This window comes from Uloborus diversus, chromosome 10, assembly GCF_026930045.1.
Source record: "Uloborus diversus isolate 005 chromosome 10, Udiv.v.3.1, whole genome shotgun sequence".
Taxonomy (NCBI): Eukaryota; Metazoa; Arthropoda; class Arachnida; order Araneae; family Uloboridae; genus Uloborus; species Uloborus diversus.
This window is the reverse complement of record NC_072740.1, coordinates 116,456,243-116,475,159: the sequence shown is the minus strand read 5'-3', so window position 1 is coordinate 116,475,159 and position 18,917 is coordinate 116,456,243. Positions and strand designations below refer to the sequence as shown.

At 33.5% G+C, this 18,917-nt stretch overlaps 1 long non-coding RNA gene across 1 annotated transcript in view; it reads right to left on the bottom strand.

Moving 5' to 3' along the window:
• The window catches only part of LOC129231498 (uncharacterized), a 145,395-nt gene extending 134,143 nt beyond the window's left edge, over positions 1–11,252 (bottom strand). The window contains exon 1 of the long non-coding RNA XR_008581257.1: positions 11,192–11,252. This is a non-coding gene — a long non-coding RNA (uncharacterized LOC129231498). The remainder of the gene's footprint in view (positions 1–11,191) is intronic.
• Between the last annotated feature and the right edge of the window lie 7,665 nt (positions 11,253–18,917).

Sequence of the window (18,917 nt, the reverse complement as noted above, 5' to 3'; positions counted from 1 at the left end):
CCTCCGTTCGTTAATGCCCAGATTCGATTGGTTATAGAAACTTATTGATTGGCAGTTTGCGGGTTGCGGTTGACGTTTGTGTACTGTTGAGTTTAATGCATGCTTAATGGTATAAGAAAAAATAAATTCAATCTAGAAAAAGAAAAACACTAATGTAAACCTTGCAAAACTTACAAATTTGATCATGCGTTGTTTTGCTATTCATTCAACGCATTATATACTTTGACAAAAGAGCTTTCCCTTTCCTACAAGGATTTATTATTTAACCAAACCAAAAAAAAAAAAAAAAAAGCCCTTATCATTCAAAACTAACCCAAAACCAGGACTGCCTAAAGTTTAGAAAATACCTTCATGGTGAAATAGAATGGAATAACTTTTAGGTCTTCACAAGATTGGTCAAGACAGGTTTAGATATTCCTCTGGTTAGGAACATTAAAATGAATCTCAGTCTTCTACAGGACACATTTCCTTTCAAGGGTACGAAATTAACACGAAAGAACATTAATTCTCCTTAACATTAGCATAACCAAAAAACTAGCAGAAAGTCTAACATCGCATGAGGGGATTAAACTAGTTCACCTGGATGACTTCCCCAGCTATATACTAGTTATGAACCAAATACATAATCATTATGTTATTAAAACCAAAAAAAAAAAAAAAACAGCTATGCTATTTACGTATTTAATAAAATGCATATAGTGTCAATATTAAAAAAAGTGATTGATGATATTAAATATTATTTTAGCTTCCATTAAATAAAAAAAAACAGAGCGACATCTAATTTAGAAATTTATTTAAAGATATGTATATCTTTTTTGATCGATCATTTTATTGCTACAAGGAAATAGTGTTCAATAAATTAATTGCATAATTTTATAAGATAAAATGCAATGAACTAGAATAATCATGCGACATATGTTTAACCTGAACAAAGTAATGTAACAATAGCTCTTCCAAAACAGACAATTCAACCGCTGTCAAATAGTAACATACGATATTTCTGTCGTTTATCGAAAAGCAAAATGAAACCCCTATTTTCCTCCACAACGCTAAAATCTTTCGTTCTTTGAATTTTGACAGGCTATTATTATTTCACCAGACTTTATTGATGGCCGATTATTCTCAGAAATAATGTGTGGTAGCCAATTCTAAATCATTCGGATATCTTTACTTGTCACATGAGATTTCATTAACAAACCATAGTCCAAACAGTGCAAAATTTACGACCGCACGCAGGCAAGTCTGCATAATATCCACTCAGAGCAGTTCATCTTGCAATTGCAACTGCAATGAGCTGTCCACCATCCTTTTTGTACGATCTATAGCACCTACATACTAACATGCATCACTTAGTAATTGCTACTTCAGTTTAAGTCGGGTTGGAGGGTGATATGTACATCATCCTAATTTACGATGAAATCATAATCTGATATGAGACTTCATCTACTGTGTAATCAGTTGGGCTGAGAAGAAAGGTGTTCTAAGTCGCGGCGTGATGTGTGTGGTCATTTGTCACCCAAGATGCGCGTGTTCTATTCGGTGCGTGCGAATCAAAATTAATCTTCGTTTTGGAGTTTGGGAGAAGGAAAAACTTCTTTTGCACTCTTTGCACGTGGTTCTTGATTTCCGGGTGGCATTCTGAAACTGATTGTTTCAGTGTTGTAGAAAATGATGTAGTTCCTTGTTCGAGCATGAAATCATAAATTATTTCTTTGAAAGCTTTAAAATTATATCTTACAAATGTCATTTTACTTACTATCACGACTATCACGACTTTTTATGTAATAATTTTCTTTCATTATTCCGGATGAAAACATGATCTTTTAGAGGTTGATCCAATGGGTTATTGTAGCTAAAATCACTTACAACTTAAATACATGAAGCACTTTCTCGATCATGTATTATCTCAGAAGCTTTATAAATTTAGAAGATTATCATTCGAACTTCAGCAATTCGGAATAAAATGTTCCGAAAAGTGGTCGTTGTACAGAAATGTCAAGTTGTGGTTCATTTGCACTGTTTCAAACTTTGTTCACTCTTGTTTAATTTTATACTCAGACTGACAAATGTTTAAAGTTCGACACAATAATTCAATATTATCACAAACATACATCACATCGTGCCAAAATCTTTTAAAGCTTAGCAATTGGACTACTATAGTTTCTTAATTGAACTACTATAGTTTCTATTATTCGTTATCAAGGGCTCTACAAAAATTGGTTTGGCACCTGATGAATTATGTTTAGCCTCATTGATTCTACAATTGAAACAATTCTTTAATAAGTGGTAAAAATGAAATTAGAAAATACATCTGATAATGTATTTATTTCTCTTCTGGCATTACTACGAGTTTTAAAGCAGGTATACTTCAAAGTTATCAACAGTCATCCCCCCGAAGTTCTCCCTCAAATCTCTCGAAAATTTCATCGTATTTGATGAAATGGCTTCGTGAAAAAGGCTCCAATTAAGCTTTTGGTCAAATTGACGAAATAGCTTGGTGAAAAAAGCTCATATTAAACTTTTGATCAAACTGTCAAAATTTTCGTAAGATTTGAACATGAGTTTCTGACCCAGTGATGAAACACTCGTCGTAAATGGAGAAATTCGCTAAACGACTGAAGAAGACTCGAAATTGAGTGATGCATTTCTGAAACTGTATGACTCAATCTTTTTTTTTTTTTTTTTTTGTTTCAACACTCTCAGAAATGAAAAGATTACATTCAAGGATTCTTCAACCGTATGGCAAGTTCGGTCATTTACGAAATTCATGCTCAAATATCAGAAAATCATCGTCTATTTGGCAAAAAGTTTACTCCCAGCATTTTTGACGAACAGAAGCCATTTCATCAAATCCACCGAATATTTCGTCAGGTTTGAGCATGCGTTTCTGAGAGTGTAGATTCTTTTAGCTGGACTAATCTAATTGCCATAAGCTGTCAAAATTTATGTTAATGAAATGCTTATCACCATCTTCTCAGGAATGACAAGCCAGAGAACTACGCCTGGAATTTTCGTCTATAATCATAAACATAAAAAAGACGCATCTCTTTCAAGTTAACAAGCCACCTTAACAAGAAGTTTAAAAGACTTTCTATACATTATTCATCCAAACAAATAATTCGCTACCCGAGAAATAGCGGTCTTTAATACAATCTATTATACATATTTTATGACCTATTTAGGGACTGTTTAATACGCGCATTCACGATTCCGTCGCACTGTTGCTTGAAATACTAAATAATTGACTGCGTAACACTGGTTGGTAGTATAACATCATTTCAGGTGGGGAAATGCCTCGAGGTATGTTCTATCTGACACTATGACAATAATCGCTGTCATCGGACCAGACATTATCGTCCATCAGCTACAATAAGACGAATTATTGTAGCTGATGGACGAAATTACATTTAATAACACAGCCAGATAAAATGTCTTTTGGAAGATGGACCTACAGGCATTCCTATAATGTGCATTTGCAGTTATTTATTCATAAGATTTGGCAGAAGACCTGCTCAACTCTTCTGCTAAAAATGCTTAAAAATCCGTATATACTACACCGTTGTTAAGAATACTTTAAAATACATTTGAGACGAATTACTGTAGCTGATGAAAGAAACTACATTTAATAATTCCAGTCAGATAAATGTCTTTTGGAAGATGAACCTAAACATATTCCCATAATGTACATTTGCAGTTATTCGTTCATAAGATCTGACAGACGACCTGCTCAACTCTTTCGCTAAAACTACTTTAAAATTCATAAACACTACACTGTTGCTAAAAATACTTCAAAATACATTTAAGACGAATTATTGTAGCTGATGGACGAAATTACCTTTAAGAACACAGCCAGATATAACGTCTTACAGAAGATGGTCCTAAAGACATTCCTATAATGTGCATTTGCAGTTATTTATTCATAAGATCTGATGGAGGACCTGTTCAACTCTTTTGAAAAAAAATACTTAACAATCCATTTATCTTAGGGTAGACCTACCAGTGTTCTGAACAGGTCGTAACTATTTTTTTTTTTAAAAAAGAAACATTCTTCTAGGATGAATTGAGAATAGTAACTTTCTTTTCCTTACATACATTTGTAGAAAGAAAATTACTAGAAAATGCCGTGTTTGACAAGTAGTTGGAACGTTCATTCAATGAAATAGACACTTTTTTTAACTTAAAACCTCCAAAAAACCTCATAAAGAACTGTTCTCCCAAATTAAAAAAAAAAAAAAAATATATAAATCATCTAAAATAATTTTACTATCATTTGCCAAATACTAAAGATTTTAACGACGCTATAAATTTTTGAAAATAAAATTGCTCTTTAGTGCTCATTCAATGTTCAGTCTACCCTACACCGTTGCTAAAATAACTTTAAAATGCATTAAACACGAATTATTAACATAGCCGAATAAAATGTCTTTTGGAAGAGAGACCTTCCTATAATGTGATTTTGTAAAAAAATTTAAAGTCCATGTTGAAATTCGTCAGTTTTAATCGTCAAGGAAGAAAGAATTTATTTGTAATATTTCAGCAGGGAAATTAATATGACACATCACGATGCTAAAAAGCTACAGAATCAGAATCTGAGAACTGAGACTACATGACTTGGAGCACATGATTCGAAGAATTACTCAATGCTGCTTAGAGTACTACTTTCATGACTTCGATTACATGAACGACTTAAAATGCACCTTTGGTTATGAGATTTTCGGAGTTCTACAATGTTAAACATTCATCCCAAATTGCAATAAATTTTGTTGCTGAATTGTTGCACATTGAACAAGAACTATAACCGAGTAATTACTCACTGAGGCTACATGACTTATGAGCGTATGACTATAAATATTACTCTAAGTAGCTTAAAGAATTGTTTCATGATTTCGAGTACTACTTGACTCAGTGGTGCAGCGAGGGGGGGGGAACACTCCCCAGATCCATTGGTTTTAACATAAATGCGAATTCTAATACAGTAGTTTATGCATATGAAAGGGCTGTTTCGATCAAAAAAAAAAACCTTCGTATGGTATTTTTGATCAAAACATATTCTTCAGAAGGTTTTTCTTTAAAAAAAATCCCTTTAGAAGTTATTTTTGATCAAAAAATCCCTCCAGAAGTTATTTTTCATCAAAGAACCCCCTCCAGAAGGTATTTTTCATCAAAAAACTTCCTCCAGAAGGTATTTCTGGCTGCGTTAGTGATTCGCTATTATAAAAACTTTCACGCTTCGAAGCCCATGTTCGAATTACACGAAATTTCGGCGAGAATAGTTTCGTGAAAACGCTCTGAGTCCCCACGAAAAGTTCATAAAATGTGAGCCTGAGTTTCTGACCCAGCGAGAAAAGAATAGACGTAAATGACAACATTTGTTATTTACGACGAAAGAATCCTCGAAAGCGAGACCGATTCATTTCTGATAGCCATCAGCATTCATTGTTTGTAATACTACACTGTTGAACTTTTGCAGTGAGGGAGCAAAGAGGGGGGTGAACCAGTGAGGGAGCGAAGAGGGGGGGAACCCCTCCCCCCAGAGCCATTGAACATAAATGCAAATTCTAATACTGCAGTTTATGCATATGAAAGGGCTATTTAGATTAAATAAAAAAAAAAGAAAAAGAAAAACCTTCAGAAGGTATTTTTGATCAAAAAATCCCTACCAGAAGGTATTTTTGATCCAAAAAAAAAAAACCCCTTCAGAAGGTATTTCTGGCTGCGCTAGTGAACTTGCGTTCTAAGGTAAAGCACATTTTAAACCAGGCTGCATTGATATTTTTTACCCGTTGAAGAACTTGAGTCAACTTATAGAGAAACAACGCTTTATGTATTACACAGATTAAAGTACACTGTTAAAAATTCAGGAAGATTTTCTGGTAATTGTTACTGTAAAATTGCATCGCCGACGCATCGCTGATTTTTACGGTAATTTATACCGGAGAAATAAGCGATCCCAGCGCCAACTGGTTGCTGTGTCCTACCGAGGAAACCGTAAAATTTTACAGTAACATTTGATTTTTACGGTAATAGTTACTGGCAACATGGATGCCAGTAACAATTACCGTAAATTTTCCGGAAAATTTTTAACAGTGTAGCTAAAATTACTCCTGAAAAAAAATTATGAAGAGCAGAACGCTTGAAGGAAATTGATTGAACTTTCTTACAAATTTTGAACAATGCTAAGAAAATCATTGTGTATTTCCCCCCTCCCCCTCCTTTTTCAGTTCGGGTAGCCACCATCAGGAATAAATTGAATCCAGTCTATAAAAAACGTTATTTCTAGACAGTTGATAACTGCACCAGTTATTTAACATGTATCGTAGTCAGCAATTTCTAGAAAAGAGAGATAGGGGAAAATTTGCGCAAAAGCAAAAAACTTAAAAGTTCGAAAAAAATCATTTCCATTTCGTTGGAAAACCTCTAATTATCTCCGCATTTCCCTCGGGATATTAAAGAAGAGGGAGAGAACTATAAATCATGTTCTTCGTCCCCCCTCTCCCCCCAAACTTCGCGCCTTTTCCCATTCAGTAACTCCCTACGCGCAAAAGATGCTTGAATATTTGCGTATATTTTCTTCCTTCTTTTTTTTTTTTTTTTAGAATTTTTTTTCATCTTACTTTTGCGCTAGATTAGGTAGCTTCTGAGCAGCTTTTAGTATTTTGACACAACAGGTGAGTTATGCGAATATTATTGCTTTGTATAACATATTCTAACCAAATTTAAACTAGTGTAAAAAGATTGTTTATCCAAAAATAAAAATTGCCTTCAAGAATAAACAAGAATTAACAATTTTCAACAAACACAGTAATTTTTATTTTTTAGGGTTTTTTTTTTAATGTATATGATCATGTTTTTGGTGTATGTGTCGACCACGGAAGAAAACACACTTCCAGACTGTATATGAAGATAGAAATCAAATCAAAATATCATAGCTTCTTCATGTGTATATCAAAAGGATTAGCAATCACAAATCCTTTTGATATACATATACAAGATCACACAAAGACATACATATAGATAGATTATCGTAAAATACATAATAGTTATTATTAAACATACCCAGTTTAGATTCATGAAAAGTTGGTTCTAGTAAACCTATACGACATTGAGACTTGGTATTTTGTGGCTCTGAAAAGTTGATTCATGATCAATGGTTGCATCTTTTTGGAGTAATAAGGAAGGGTAATTGATCATTGAGTTGAGTTTGGTTACTTTCGTAGTAGTTTTGCGAAGGTGTTCCAACTCAACTAAGCTCCAATAACACTCTTTTTTCACTGAACTCAGCAAAGAGAAATAAACATCGTCAAGCTCATAGCTCAACTTATCAGAACCACCCTATATATATATGCTATATGGACCAAAGGCAAAAGACTATGCCATAAGAAAATTCTAGTTCACAGCTAGACCTGAACTACTTGATCAATAGCCAAAATGCTGCAATAGGTAGATAAACATTTCGCAGAATTGTTCAACAAGCTATAACACGCTATGAACATGTAACTGAAGCAAATGGAAAGCACAGTGAGCAAGTTATGTGATGAATAAAATGCGTTTGGATTGTAGCTTTTTCCATCATGCACTCCCTTTTCACCTGCCGTTGAAAATTTGACCTATAGTGCATCCAGCGAGAAGTGATAGTGAAAGTAAACAAAGCATAGTGACACCCATCGTGACTGCTAGTCGTTGGGATGATTGAAAACAGCATCAATCATACAAGCGAAATGTTCATGAACATAATCGCCAATTCAACGAGTAATTCATTCAAATGTTGGCGCCAGCCAACCCCTGTTTTCACTTCCGTTATCATTTTCCCTGAAAGCACTGGTATTTTCTTATTGCAATTTTCTTTTCCCCATAGTCCACATGCATCATGCATACTAAGTTTTAATTAGTTACGTCTATTGGAACGATTTCTACGTAAGTTCAATCTTAGTAACGTTAAATGCAACCTGCCTGTGTAGAAGTTCAATCCTCTAAAAGGAGTCAAAATGAGTGGCCTGAGTTCTTGCGTGTGACAAATTTTTTCACACCACCTATTCCCCCTCCCCCATGCTTTAATTGATTTTTAGTTGAAAATATTTCATTTGCTATTTACTCTAAACACCACGTCACCACATGCTATACACAATAATAGTGCTTGTTGAAAAGGTAGTAATTTAACCCTTCCGGTCTCATGCCAATAACCCGAGATCTCACGTGTGAGAATTTTTTCCCACCACCTATTTCCCAATAAAAAATGTTTTAAGTAATTTTTAGTTGTATTTCATTTGCTACTTTTACTCTAAACATCACGTCATCACAGGTTATAAGTAGTAGTTTAACCCTCCAGGAACTCGTGTCAAGAGGAATGATCCGGGTACTCAAGTGTGAGTTTTTTCGCACCAACCATTTCCCAACTAAAAATGTTTTCAACGATTTTTAGTTGAAAATATTTCATTTGCTATTTATTCTAAACTCCACGTCACCACATGTTATATTAAATAATAATACTTGCTGAAACAAATAAAATCTTTCATGAAACACAATAAAACAAAAAGATTTTTCTTCTTGGCGTGAGTATTTTGCTCACGCCGTGAGTTCTGAATGTTTAAAAAAAGAAAATCGTGACAATATGATGTTTCATTTTTGTCTCTTAATGGCGTAAACGAGGAAAACATCAGAAGAGCATTTCTTTGAGAATGAAAATAGTTGTAAAAACTTTTTATCAGCAAATTATTAAGATAATCCTTTCACATTGTTGCTGCCTATCTATAATAGGTTTTTACGGGACACAATATGCGGAAGCAGATTTTTCATACATATGTCATAACTTGATATCTTTATGTCTAAAACAGTACACCAAGTCATGAAACATATCATTTTAAAGTAATCCGATCTCTTTGAAACTAGAAAATTAGTTCATCATTGCCTTTAAAGGAGAAATTAGAGGTCAACTTGGAAACGAAATCCTCAATTCCCCTGGCAATTGTTGTCCCACAGCTGGTATTTTATTGTATTTTGTGATTGTTATTTTTATAAAATTACTACTAAATGATCACGCAGACGCTATTAAGTCACCTAATGTCTTTCATTTTAGGTATAACGTTTTAGTTTCACTGAAACTCTCGTCACGATTGTTTTGTTTACAAATATCTTCCCTTTTGGCACACCCTCTTTTAAACTGGTGAAATATACTCATGCCTTTTTATCATCTTTGATTATGTGAGAAACTACCTCAATTTTACCTTTCAATTTAAGAATTATCTGCTCTGTTCAGATTTTCAGTAAATGCTGATCTCGGTAAGCTGGATTGGCAAGTTGGTAAGTTGGATTAATTTGGGACCATATCTTGTCCAAGAATTTTTGGCAATTAGAGTTTCTTTTATCTCCTTGATTTTGCAGTTTTCTTCATGAATAATTTTTAAAAAAATTAAAGTCCAGAAAATAAGAGTGACTTTTTATTATTTTTTTTTGCCATTATCTTGAATTGAGAGGAGTGAAATTCATCATGGAGGGGTGAAACATACAAAAACAGTGAAGGGTTCAGTGATCATGAAATTCAAGGACGATCAGAGTAGTGATACATTGAAAAAATAGTAAAAATACATTTAAAAAAAAAGAAGTAAGAAAGAAAGAAATCTAAGGATGACAGAGAAGATGGCAGATAAAGAAGAGATACGAACTATTGATTTTTTACATTTAGAGTGTTTAACATTTTGAATTAAAAAATTAATAATCAAATGTTCTAGTTTTCAAATTTCAATTACTCCCTCTGCTATTTTCCACAGTGCTAAAGTTTTATTTCAATCGCAAAGCTTGAAAGTATGCTTGAATGAAGTTTTGAGACATATTTACGTTTTTCCAGTGAGTAAAATTTTCTTGTAGGAGAGTTTAAAAAAAGCTCTGCCTTTGGTTGAAATATTGTTCTTCCGTATGAAAATGAAAACCGTAAAAGATGTTTCTTTGTTCTACCGGAAGTCACGTAGAGAAGCTGCATTGCAGGACTTAGTGATACCGAGAGCGTACAGAACAATGGGCACCGCGTTTTCAACTGCGATGATCCTTTTTTCAGTAAAACTCTTTCTAAAACGTGGAAAAAAAAAGTAACCCTTTTTAGTTTTACATAAAAACTCAACCAGGGTAGCGTTTTTTTTTTTTTTTTTTTTTTTTAATTTCACTGTACAAAATAAAGGAAGTATTGTATCTGCGAAAAATATTTCACTTGAATGTCGGCCTAAGTTTCCATTTTACTCACCACGAAGGAATGTTGATTAGTTTTTGCGGACCTTCCGTACGTGAATGTGTAGTTAGTAAAGAATAGACTCCCGAAATATCCATTTTGACTTTGAGCTTATTTGACTATCCTCGATTTGTTGTTGTTGACGTGTCTCTAAATAACACTAAAGAAAGATTGGGTACCATTGCACCGAAGCTTCTACCACAGAGCTATGGAGGCCCAGAAGTCAATTTTCACGAATTTTCTCGAGGTTTCTAAGTGGCTTTTATTAGAGGTGAAAGCTGGCTTTTGTTAACAAAAATCAGATGCCAAATTCAGTATCAGCTTGGCGATAGACAACTAGATTTAAGAAAGACCAACGTTATCACCCCAAATTTGTAGTAGACTCTGTAAAAGTATTTTCTACATCATTTTGAACCAAAATACGGGGAGGGGGAGTAAAAGTTTAAAATGTTTTTTGCTCCCCTTAAAGCACGCTTATACTATTGTTTGATTTTCTTTCTTTCTTTCTTTTTTTTTTTTTTTTGTTCATTTTACAAGTTAAATTTAACTGCTTCTTTTTCTTTTTTTTTTTTGGTAATTTCGTAATTACAATTCACTACTTAAAATAAGTTAAATGAACTATTCTAGTTTTTTAGCTCGTGCTTTCAAACCTTTAACCTTTCTAGCTGATAAAACATGTGAATGCATAATCACCAACGACCTGCTGTACAAGTCGTCAAAATGAATTGCGTAGTCAGCGCTTTTTGATTATTATGCTTTATTTTAAAAAGATGGGAAAAAAAAATATGCAGCGAAATGCAAGAATCACACATTTTTGAATCTTCGATTGGATATGACAGAGAAAATTTTACGAGGTTTACGTATTAAAACATATTTTAAACATGGAAAGTTCATAAGCTTTATCCTAAGAGAAGCGCACATTTAACCTAGAATGGCACTGATAATTTAGAGCTTCCACAACTAAAATTTACTTACCATTTTTATTGTCATTTTGTCAAGAGATGGATGTGCCATTCGAACACTCTTTGGTGCTCTCCTAAAGGAAAGGAAAATATAAATATAAGTTTTTGCAGAAAAAATGAAATACACCCAAACCTGTTTTTATGCGGTGGATAGGGACCGCATAAAAAAGTGTTCGAAACTTCACGAGTAGCTCTAAAAAGTTGTTTTCGCAAAACTGTTATTATTTATTTATTTATTTATTTATTTTATGCGATGGATAAGGACCGCATAAAAAAATCTCATATGGAAAATAAACCAAAAACTTACGAAATTGTAATATTTAAACGAAATCGAAATAAACCAAGTGGATAATTTTTGCCGAGTACTCGGGCAAAACTTCCCAAATAAGGAAAATTTCGGGAGGACATAGTGACTTCCCATCGGGGTGCCTATGTCGTCACTTGAAGGTACCTCGCACTGGTTTCAAAAATAATTTCGTCAATTTAATCCCAATCTGATTGAAATTTTAATAAACCGCACAAAAAAAAAAATCGCGTAAAAAAAGACCGCATAAAAATAGGTTTAGGTGTAATACTTTTTTCGTGTTTATATGTAAGTTTTCAGACGCCTTCTTTGAGCTATAATTTTTTTCATGACCTTGAATTTGGAGTGGATTTGTGGATGAAAAGAATAAGTGATTTGTATTGCTATTTTAGAGTAAAAATTCTCTTTCCTTCCAAAAATAATAAATCGAATTTTTTCTTAGCAATGTTCTAGATTAACATTATATAATGGTTAATATTTGATGGATAATTACTGCATATATATTCAAAAACGTGAACACTTTCCTCAGAATTACAAAAATGTTTTTTCGACGACGAAGTTCCATTTTTTAGCACATTGAAAGAATCATGGAAAGTCAAGACTAAATGAGCATTTTCGCCGCTACTCCCTCACATTAATGCGTGATGTGATATTGTTTATCCGCTTCAATTACCATTATGTGTTAAATATGTCAGCTGGTATTGGCATAGAGAATGGATTTTCGCGAAATGCCTGTGGTTAAAGCGTTAAAGTTAAAAATGGTTTACGATATCTTCTTTTGTGTTCGGTTTTTCAAAAATTTTAAGTGGCTTAAGGGTAAGGACGGATACAAGGGAGGGGCGACGGGGACAATTGCCCCCTCCTTGAGTCAAGATGCAGGAACTCTCCTTCGGCATATTTTCGATACTGAAATTTGTAAATTTTGACAATCTTAAATAATGTTACATAAAAGGTCCCTCCTTTGAAAAATTTTCCAAATTGTAGGCTTAAAAACAAAATCGGGACACATCTTTTAATACTTTAGTGATAGGGATTGGAACTTTTGTACAGGAAAATTTTCGAAATTCCACAAGCTCAAATTTTGGACGATCTTAGATGACATTATATGGGGTTCAGTGGACTCTCTTCTGGAAAGTTTTTTTTTTTTTTTAAGTCCAAAAAAAGCAATTATAGGACGCCGATGACGTTGAAGTGAAGGATGGGATTTACTCCTCCAGAACTATGTAAAAAAAGAAACAAAAAACTTAATTTGAGACGATTTTTCATGATGTTAGGAGGTGGAGGTTTAGAAATTTGTAAAAGGGTAAGTATATAAATTTAATCTCCTCCTCATTAAATATTTCCTAAATCCGTCCTTGCTTAAAAGCTATCTTTGCAGTTTAATTTTCAATATGTTAAGCAAAGAAGGGGAGGGGGAGAAAATGAAGAATATTTTTCGCTGCTAAGTACACTGTTAAAACTACAGGATGCATTCGACACCTTTCAGGGGAGAAACGCTTGTTCACCAGCGACACCCAATACGGAGCCGAAATCGCACCTCTAAATAGGGTGAAAAACAGGCACCTTTTAAAAAATAGACAGCCGGAGTGAAAAAAGGGAACCTTCGGAGAGAGAAATGGCACCCTTACTATAGATCCCCCTCCCCCGTATTGTGTGCGTTTTTGAATACAGTTGTGTATTTTATTTTATTTTTCTTTTTTTAAGTTTTGTTTTGATTTATGATATTTTACGTTTTGGACATTTTTCACATTGAACTCGGTACTGGAAATGATTAAAACATGTAATTACAGCATTTGATCATATTTCAGAGTTTTCAACATAGTTAAGAAGTGCTCATTGCTTTAATTCATCTGATCGTGCTCTAACTCAGTGTTTCTCAACCTCTTTTGACCCACGGGCGTGGTAAAAGCAAATGAAAAACATTGCGGACCAGTGGAATCTTTATCGTTTTCTTAAAAATTCGTAAAATAAATAATATTAATAATAATAACTCTGGGGCCGTTAAAAACATGTAATTTTAAAAATTAATAAAACAATAAATATCTACCCCTTTACTTGGTATCAAAGATGTGTCACAAATACGTTATGATTTAAAGACGAGTAATTATTTAAATAATGTGAGAAATTATACATTTAACTAAAACATACGCATTCCGAAAATGAAGCATATCTGTACTTATGGATTATTTACATGAAGAGCCAAAAATATTCAGGGATATTACAGTTACGGAAAAACACACACAAAATCGTTTTATAAACGTTAATCCAAGAGTAACAAAATAAATTGCACATGAAGTTTTTCGACAGTTAAAAAACCAAAAGAAATTTCTAACCTCTATCCAGACATTAACCGCTAACAGGAAATGATTCCAACACTTGAATGAAAAAGCAAAAAAAAAAAAAAGAGCTAGACTGAGAGAGATTTTTTTTTTTTCGCTAGCTTTCTGTTATAATCTGCGAAGCACAAGAATCATTTTTATTAAGATTGTCACTTGTTGTATCTTATAGTAGGTGTTTTTTTTTTTTTTTTTTTTTTTTTTGTGAATAATAAAAGCTGCTTATCGAGTACTCAAGAAAATAATGAGAGATAATTTTAGTAGCGTTTTGAATGATGGAAATTTCACGATAGTAACGGTAAACTGAAGTAACGGTTACTGAAAAGCAATAAATGCACTTTTAAAAACTTTTAACTATGTTTGAAAGCCCTAAAAGCTACAAAATGATCAAAAGCTGTACTTACTTGTAATTTCGGATAATTAATCCTAGAAAAGTTGGGTTTTAATCCAATAGTGTACTTCATTCAATGTGAAAGACACATAAACGCAATCATCATTTGTCCGCCATATTGAGGTGGTTGAATCTGAATGTATGTCTAAGGCAAAAGCGCATGCGCAATAAGTCTTTCTGTGATTGCATGCTGTTTTGGCTCCTCTACTCTATTTCCTGGCCTGTGTTTCACCTTCAGGTACCATGCTTTCACCTTAGAGGGAATATATTCACTCGTCTGGAACCTCTGGTTATAACAGTGTACGAAGCATACAATATTTTCACATTTTTAAACGGTTTTTCGACAGTTAAGCAGGTAGGGTGCTCAATTCATTTGCACTGCTGTGATATGTTTACGCATGTATTTGCACTTTATTGCCGGGATTTTAAGTTTCGGGTTTTGTTTGTGATACATTCAAATGTAAGGAACCAATACGAAGTATCAACTTTCTCAAAAAAAAATTGCATTTCAAAAATGTTGATTTGTACCTGTTGCGGTTGTGATCGAATGGCTCGGTAAACAAAAACGATCGTAATCCCAACATGTGCCTACGATGTCTGTGGTTAGCAATCAATAATGCTTGTAAGGCGTTGTGAATATGATTTACAGCATATAAGTAATGAGAAAATGTCCTCCTTTCGTATATATTAAAAGATGAATCAGATTTTAAAAACTTTTTCCTGCCAAATTACAAAAGACGGTTCCAAACGTTCTTGAAAAGTATTATGCTGAGGGTGGTTTTTTTGAATTAAACTGGCGATAAGCTTGTTTACTCCAAAAATGGACTTCTATTTTGCTAATTGCAGCACAGAAAATGCTTTTTCCCATTGCGTCGCCATTTGGGGGTACTACAAATAACCAATAGGATTCGTAACCCGCACCAATGTGGAAATAATTGGAATTTATACCTGAGATGTTCTATTATTGAACTTTTTTCTGTCTACGAAAGTAGGATGCTTCAATTTTTTTTTTTTTCACGATTATTTCTCTTTACTGTCATACATGAGTTAATGTGTTCCGTTATTATAATTTGTAAATTGTAATATTTCGACTTTTGACATTTTATGAAAAGGCCATTCCACGAAAAAGCAGACAATTTGTCCCGCAAATGGCAAATCTACATTCAACTTAAAAGCGTGAGATAAGCAAAAATGTTTTTGCCTATGAAGTCATCTCACATGCATATGTGGCTTCTTAGGCAAAAACCTTTGTTTATTAGTTTTTTGATTTAACTTTTGACGAGAAATACAGAGCTGTCGAGTGCGGGACAAAATTTCTGTTTTTCCGTGGAATGTTTTTTGTGCTCCTATGTTTTTTGGTTCCCACTGCATGTTTCTTTTTGAAACAAACACTAAAAAATAATTCATAGGAAAACTAAGTATATATTTAATAAATTAACAACAACAGATTCGGAAAATAAACGGCTAGAATTGAGAACTCTGAAAGCGGAAATCCATCCACATGTGACAGGTAAACTTCATTTAAAGAACATTTTTGCTTAGAAAATCACATGAGTCAAGTACTTTTACCAGCTCCACAAATTTCTGACTTTCAGCCCTTATTAATCTGTTTATCATTGGTGCTTCTTTTCAGTACTGAAGAAGGAATTGCGTCAACCTTTTCATTAAAGGATGGAAAGAAGTCTATCGATTTTTGTTAAAGACGGAATTATGGCTTCAGTACTAAAAGGTGGCACCCATGCTGTCTATGTATGAAATCTAGGAAAATTCTGTCCAAATGGTTCCACACATGACCGTGGAATAGCGATTGGCATAATAGAGTTATCATAATCGAATCGCTCGATTATTCAAGATCATTCAAGAACTCGATTATCAAGAGCTCTTGATTATGAGATTTCGAGTTCTCGATTATCAGGTCTAGAGTTCTCGATTATGATAACTCGAGTTATGGATTATCACATCTCGAAATCTCGATTATCACATCCTGAGATCTCGATTCAAAATAATCGAGAAGTCAATCGCTCGAGATCTTGATTTCGAAAGATCTCGGTTGCAATCGCTCAAGTTCTCGATTTCAAAAGATCTCGATTATCAATCACTCGATTCTCAGTTTCGAAAAATGACGATTGTCAATCACTCAATCATGATAAGTACTCGATCCCCGAGATCTCGATTATCAAAAGTTCTCGATTATGCCCATCTCTACCGTGGAATCACCCATGGTAGTCTTTTTTAATTTAAATTTATCATTTTCAAATGTCCACAAAGCTTTTTACCTTCCAGGAATCCTCACATATCTCCGAAAAATACGTCATGAGAGTGAAGGACTTGAAAAAACAACTTTCAAAGAAGAAGAAAAAAGAGAGCACGTGGTTCATTAATATTTGACAACCTGCTAGGAAGCCCCACTACTTTCACGCCTCCCGCAGATCACGTCGCCAAATGTTTGGCTTGTGGCCCCGGTAATGGAGTTTCAAGCAGATTTAATGGACCTAGTCCCCTATCCTATATCATTCCATGCGTCAACGTCTCCTCCCCCTGCGAAGCATCCCCGACTTGAACATAATTGCTATAGGGAAACAGCTCCTGATCTTACCACGTGATAACGGGGGCAGCCCCATGGTTTATTTATTGGTGGAGGAAAACATTAAAAAAGTGAAAGTATTTTTTTTTTTTTTTTTTCGAATGGTTGCGGTTTGCTCGTGATCAAACATTTTGATTCAATAAGTATGACGAATATATTCCGTGATTTAAGTGGGGCTTTTCTTCTTATAAAATTTTCAATTCAAAAGCATGACGCATGCATTGAGCTATTGCTCTTGTTGCATAGTTATTAAACTTTTGATTCAATAAATGTGACGAATTAAATTGCTCTTTTTTTTTTTTTTTGTTTTCTTTATTTTAAACTTTACTTTCGATTGACAAAATATCTGTATCTCAGATAGAGACATTGGCTTTTTTCAGGTTGTTATTGCATCACATGTGGAATCTTATTCCACATTGAGTCAATCCTTCATGATTATTTACCAGTGTTATGAGACTGCGGGTATCAGCCTTTGTAATGCACCAGACAAACGTTTTTACGCATACACCCTTAAAGAAGTAAAAATGGGACTTACGTTTTTTTTTTGGCTTTGAGGTACACACAGTGTCGAATACATTTTTTGATTTTAAAGCAATCTGTCTTTCTATTCTTTTTATTTATTTATTTTTCATAAATTAAACAATCTTTTATTGTTAAAAACTCGCCAAGATTGTATGATTTTGCGAAGAAAACGTATTTTCACCCATATTGCTTTGACTAAGTAACATAAATATCAAACTGTTATAAATATCAAACACTATATACATTAAAATAAGAAATAACAACGTCAAAAAGCACAAATAGCAGATTACTGCAGACATATGTTTCAGCGTTGCAAGGAACACCTTTTTCAATGCGAAAGAAATGAGCTTATGAATGAAAAGACATCCGAATAAGCTCATTTCTTTTGCATTGAAAAAGGCGCTCCTTGTAACGCCGAAACAAGTGTCTGCAGTAATCTGTTGTTTGTGCTTTTTGACGTCGTTGTTTCTTATTTTATTTTTTAGCAAAATTGTATTTACAGTAAAGCACCGTTTATACGTTTTTGAAGGGACTGTATGAAAAAAGCGTACAAACGAAAAAACGTATAATAGGTATAGGTTAATGTGTATTAGACTTTGCAGGTACCAATTTTAAAAACGTATAATTGATAAAAACGCATAAAAGAGAAACGTATAAACGGTGCTTCACTGTATTTAACTATGTACATTAGCTTGAGCTAAAAGTGCTAATATCAGCAAAACTTCGCAATAAAAATATTTAAAATACAGTAATTGACTTTTGGAAAGAGAGAAATGACGTAAAGATGAGCTTTTTTTTTTTTTTTTTTGTCTCATTAAACCTGTTTTATCTCATATACAGTTCATTTTCTTCATGCACAGCCCGCTATCCCATATTATCCAACTATTTCATATTATCCTTACAAAAATATACTACGTAGAACGTAGGTATATATTTTAACATTTAAAATAATCAGAAAACACTTTTGACTAAACATAAATAGTCTAATTGAGAGATGTACGTTCTCAATCTGTGGACCCTACCCATGGTGCGGCAACAACCCATTTAATTTTTTATCTGCAGGTATTTTGATTTAGTGTTCAGTGTAGTGCTACATTAATTCGTCTTATTTAATAATGCCTAGACGTTATATTACATAATCAACATGCTTAGTTCTTCGTAAGTTTAAAATCTACTGACAGTAGCGAGCCAAATTTTATTTGTTTGCTTCATTATTTTTTTAACTTCTCAGAAAAGAAATAGGTAATGGAAGCCGACACTAAAGTTTCTAAAAAATATATCGTTCAATATCTTTCCACATCATTGTTAAATACTGTAATATTTAATAATACTTCGACGAGATTCGACTCCATCACTCATATTTTAGAGGCAAATGAAACGAAGACTACTTCAAAATGTATGAACACGCTGGTCCAACCTTCACGTCACCTTCACTTACTCATATATTTTTGAGACAATAAATATGAAGTTGGATTAAAATTTGTAAAGCTGAATTTGAAAGGGTCTAGCACAGCATAGAATGCTACCCAATAACATTACCTTAGGAATATTTTTTTTGCGTTCAGAATGCGTAACGATAAAAGTAATACATTTCAATGAAAA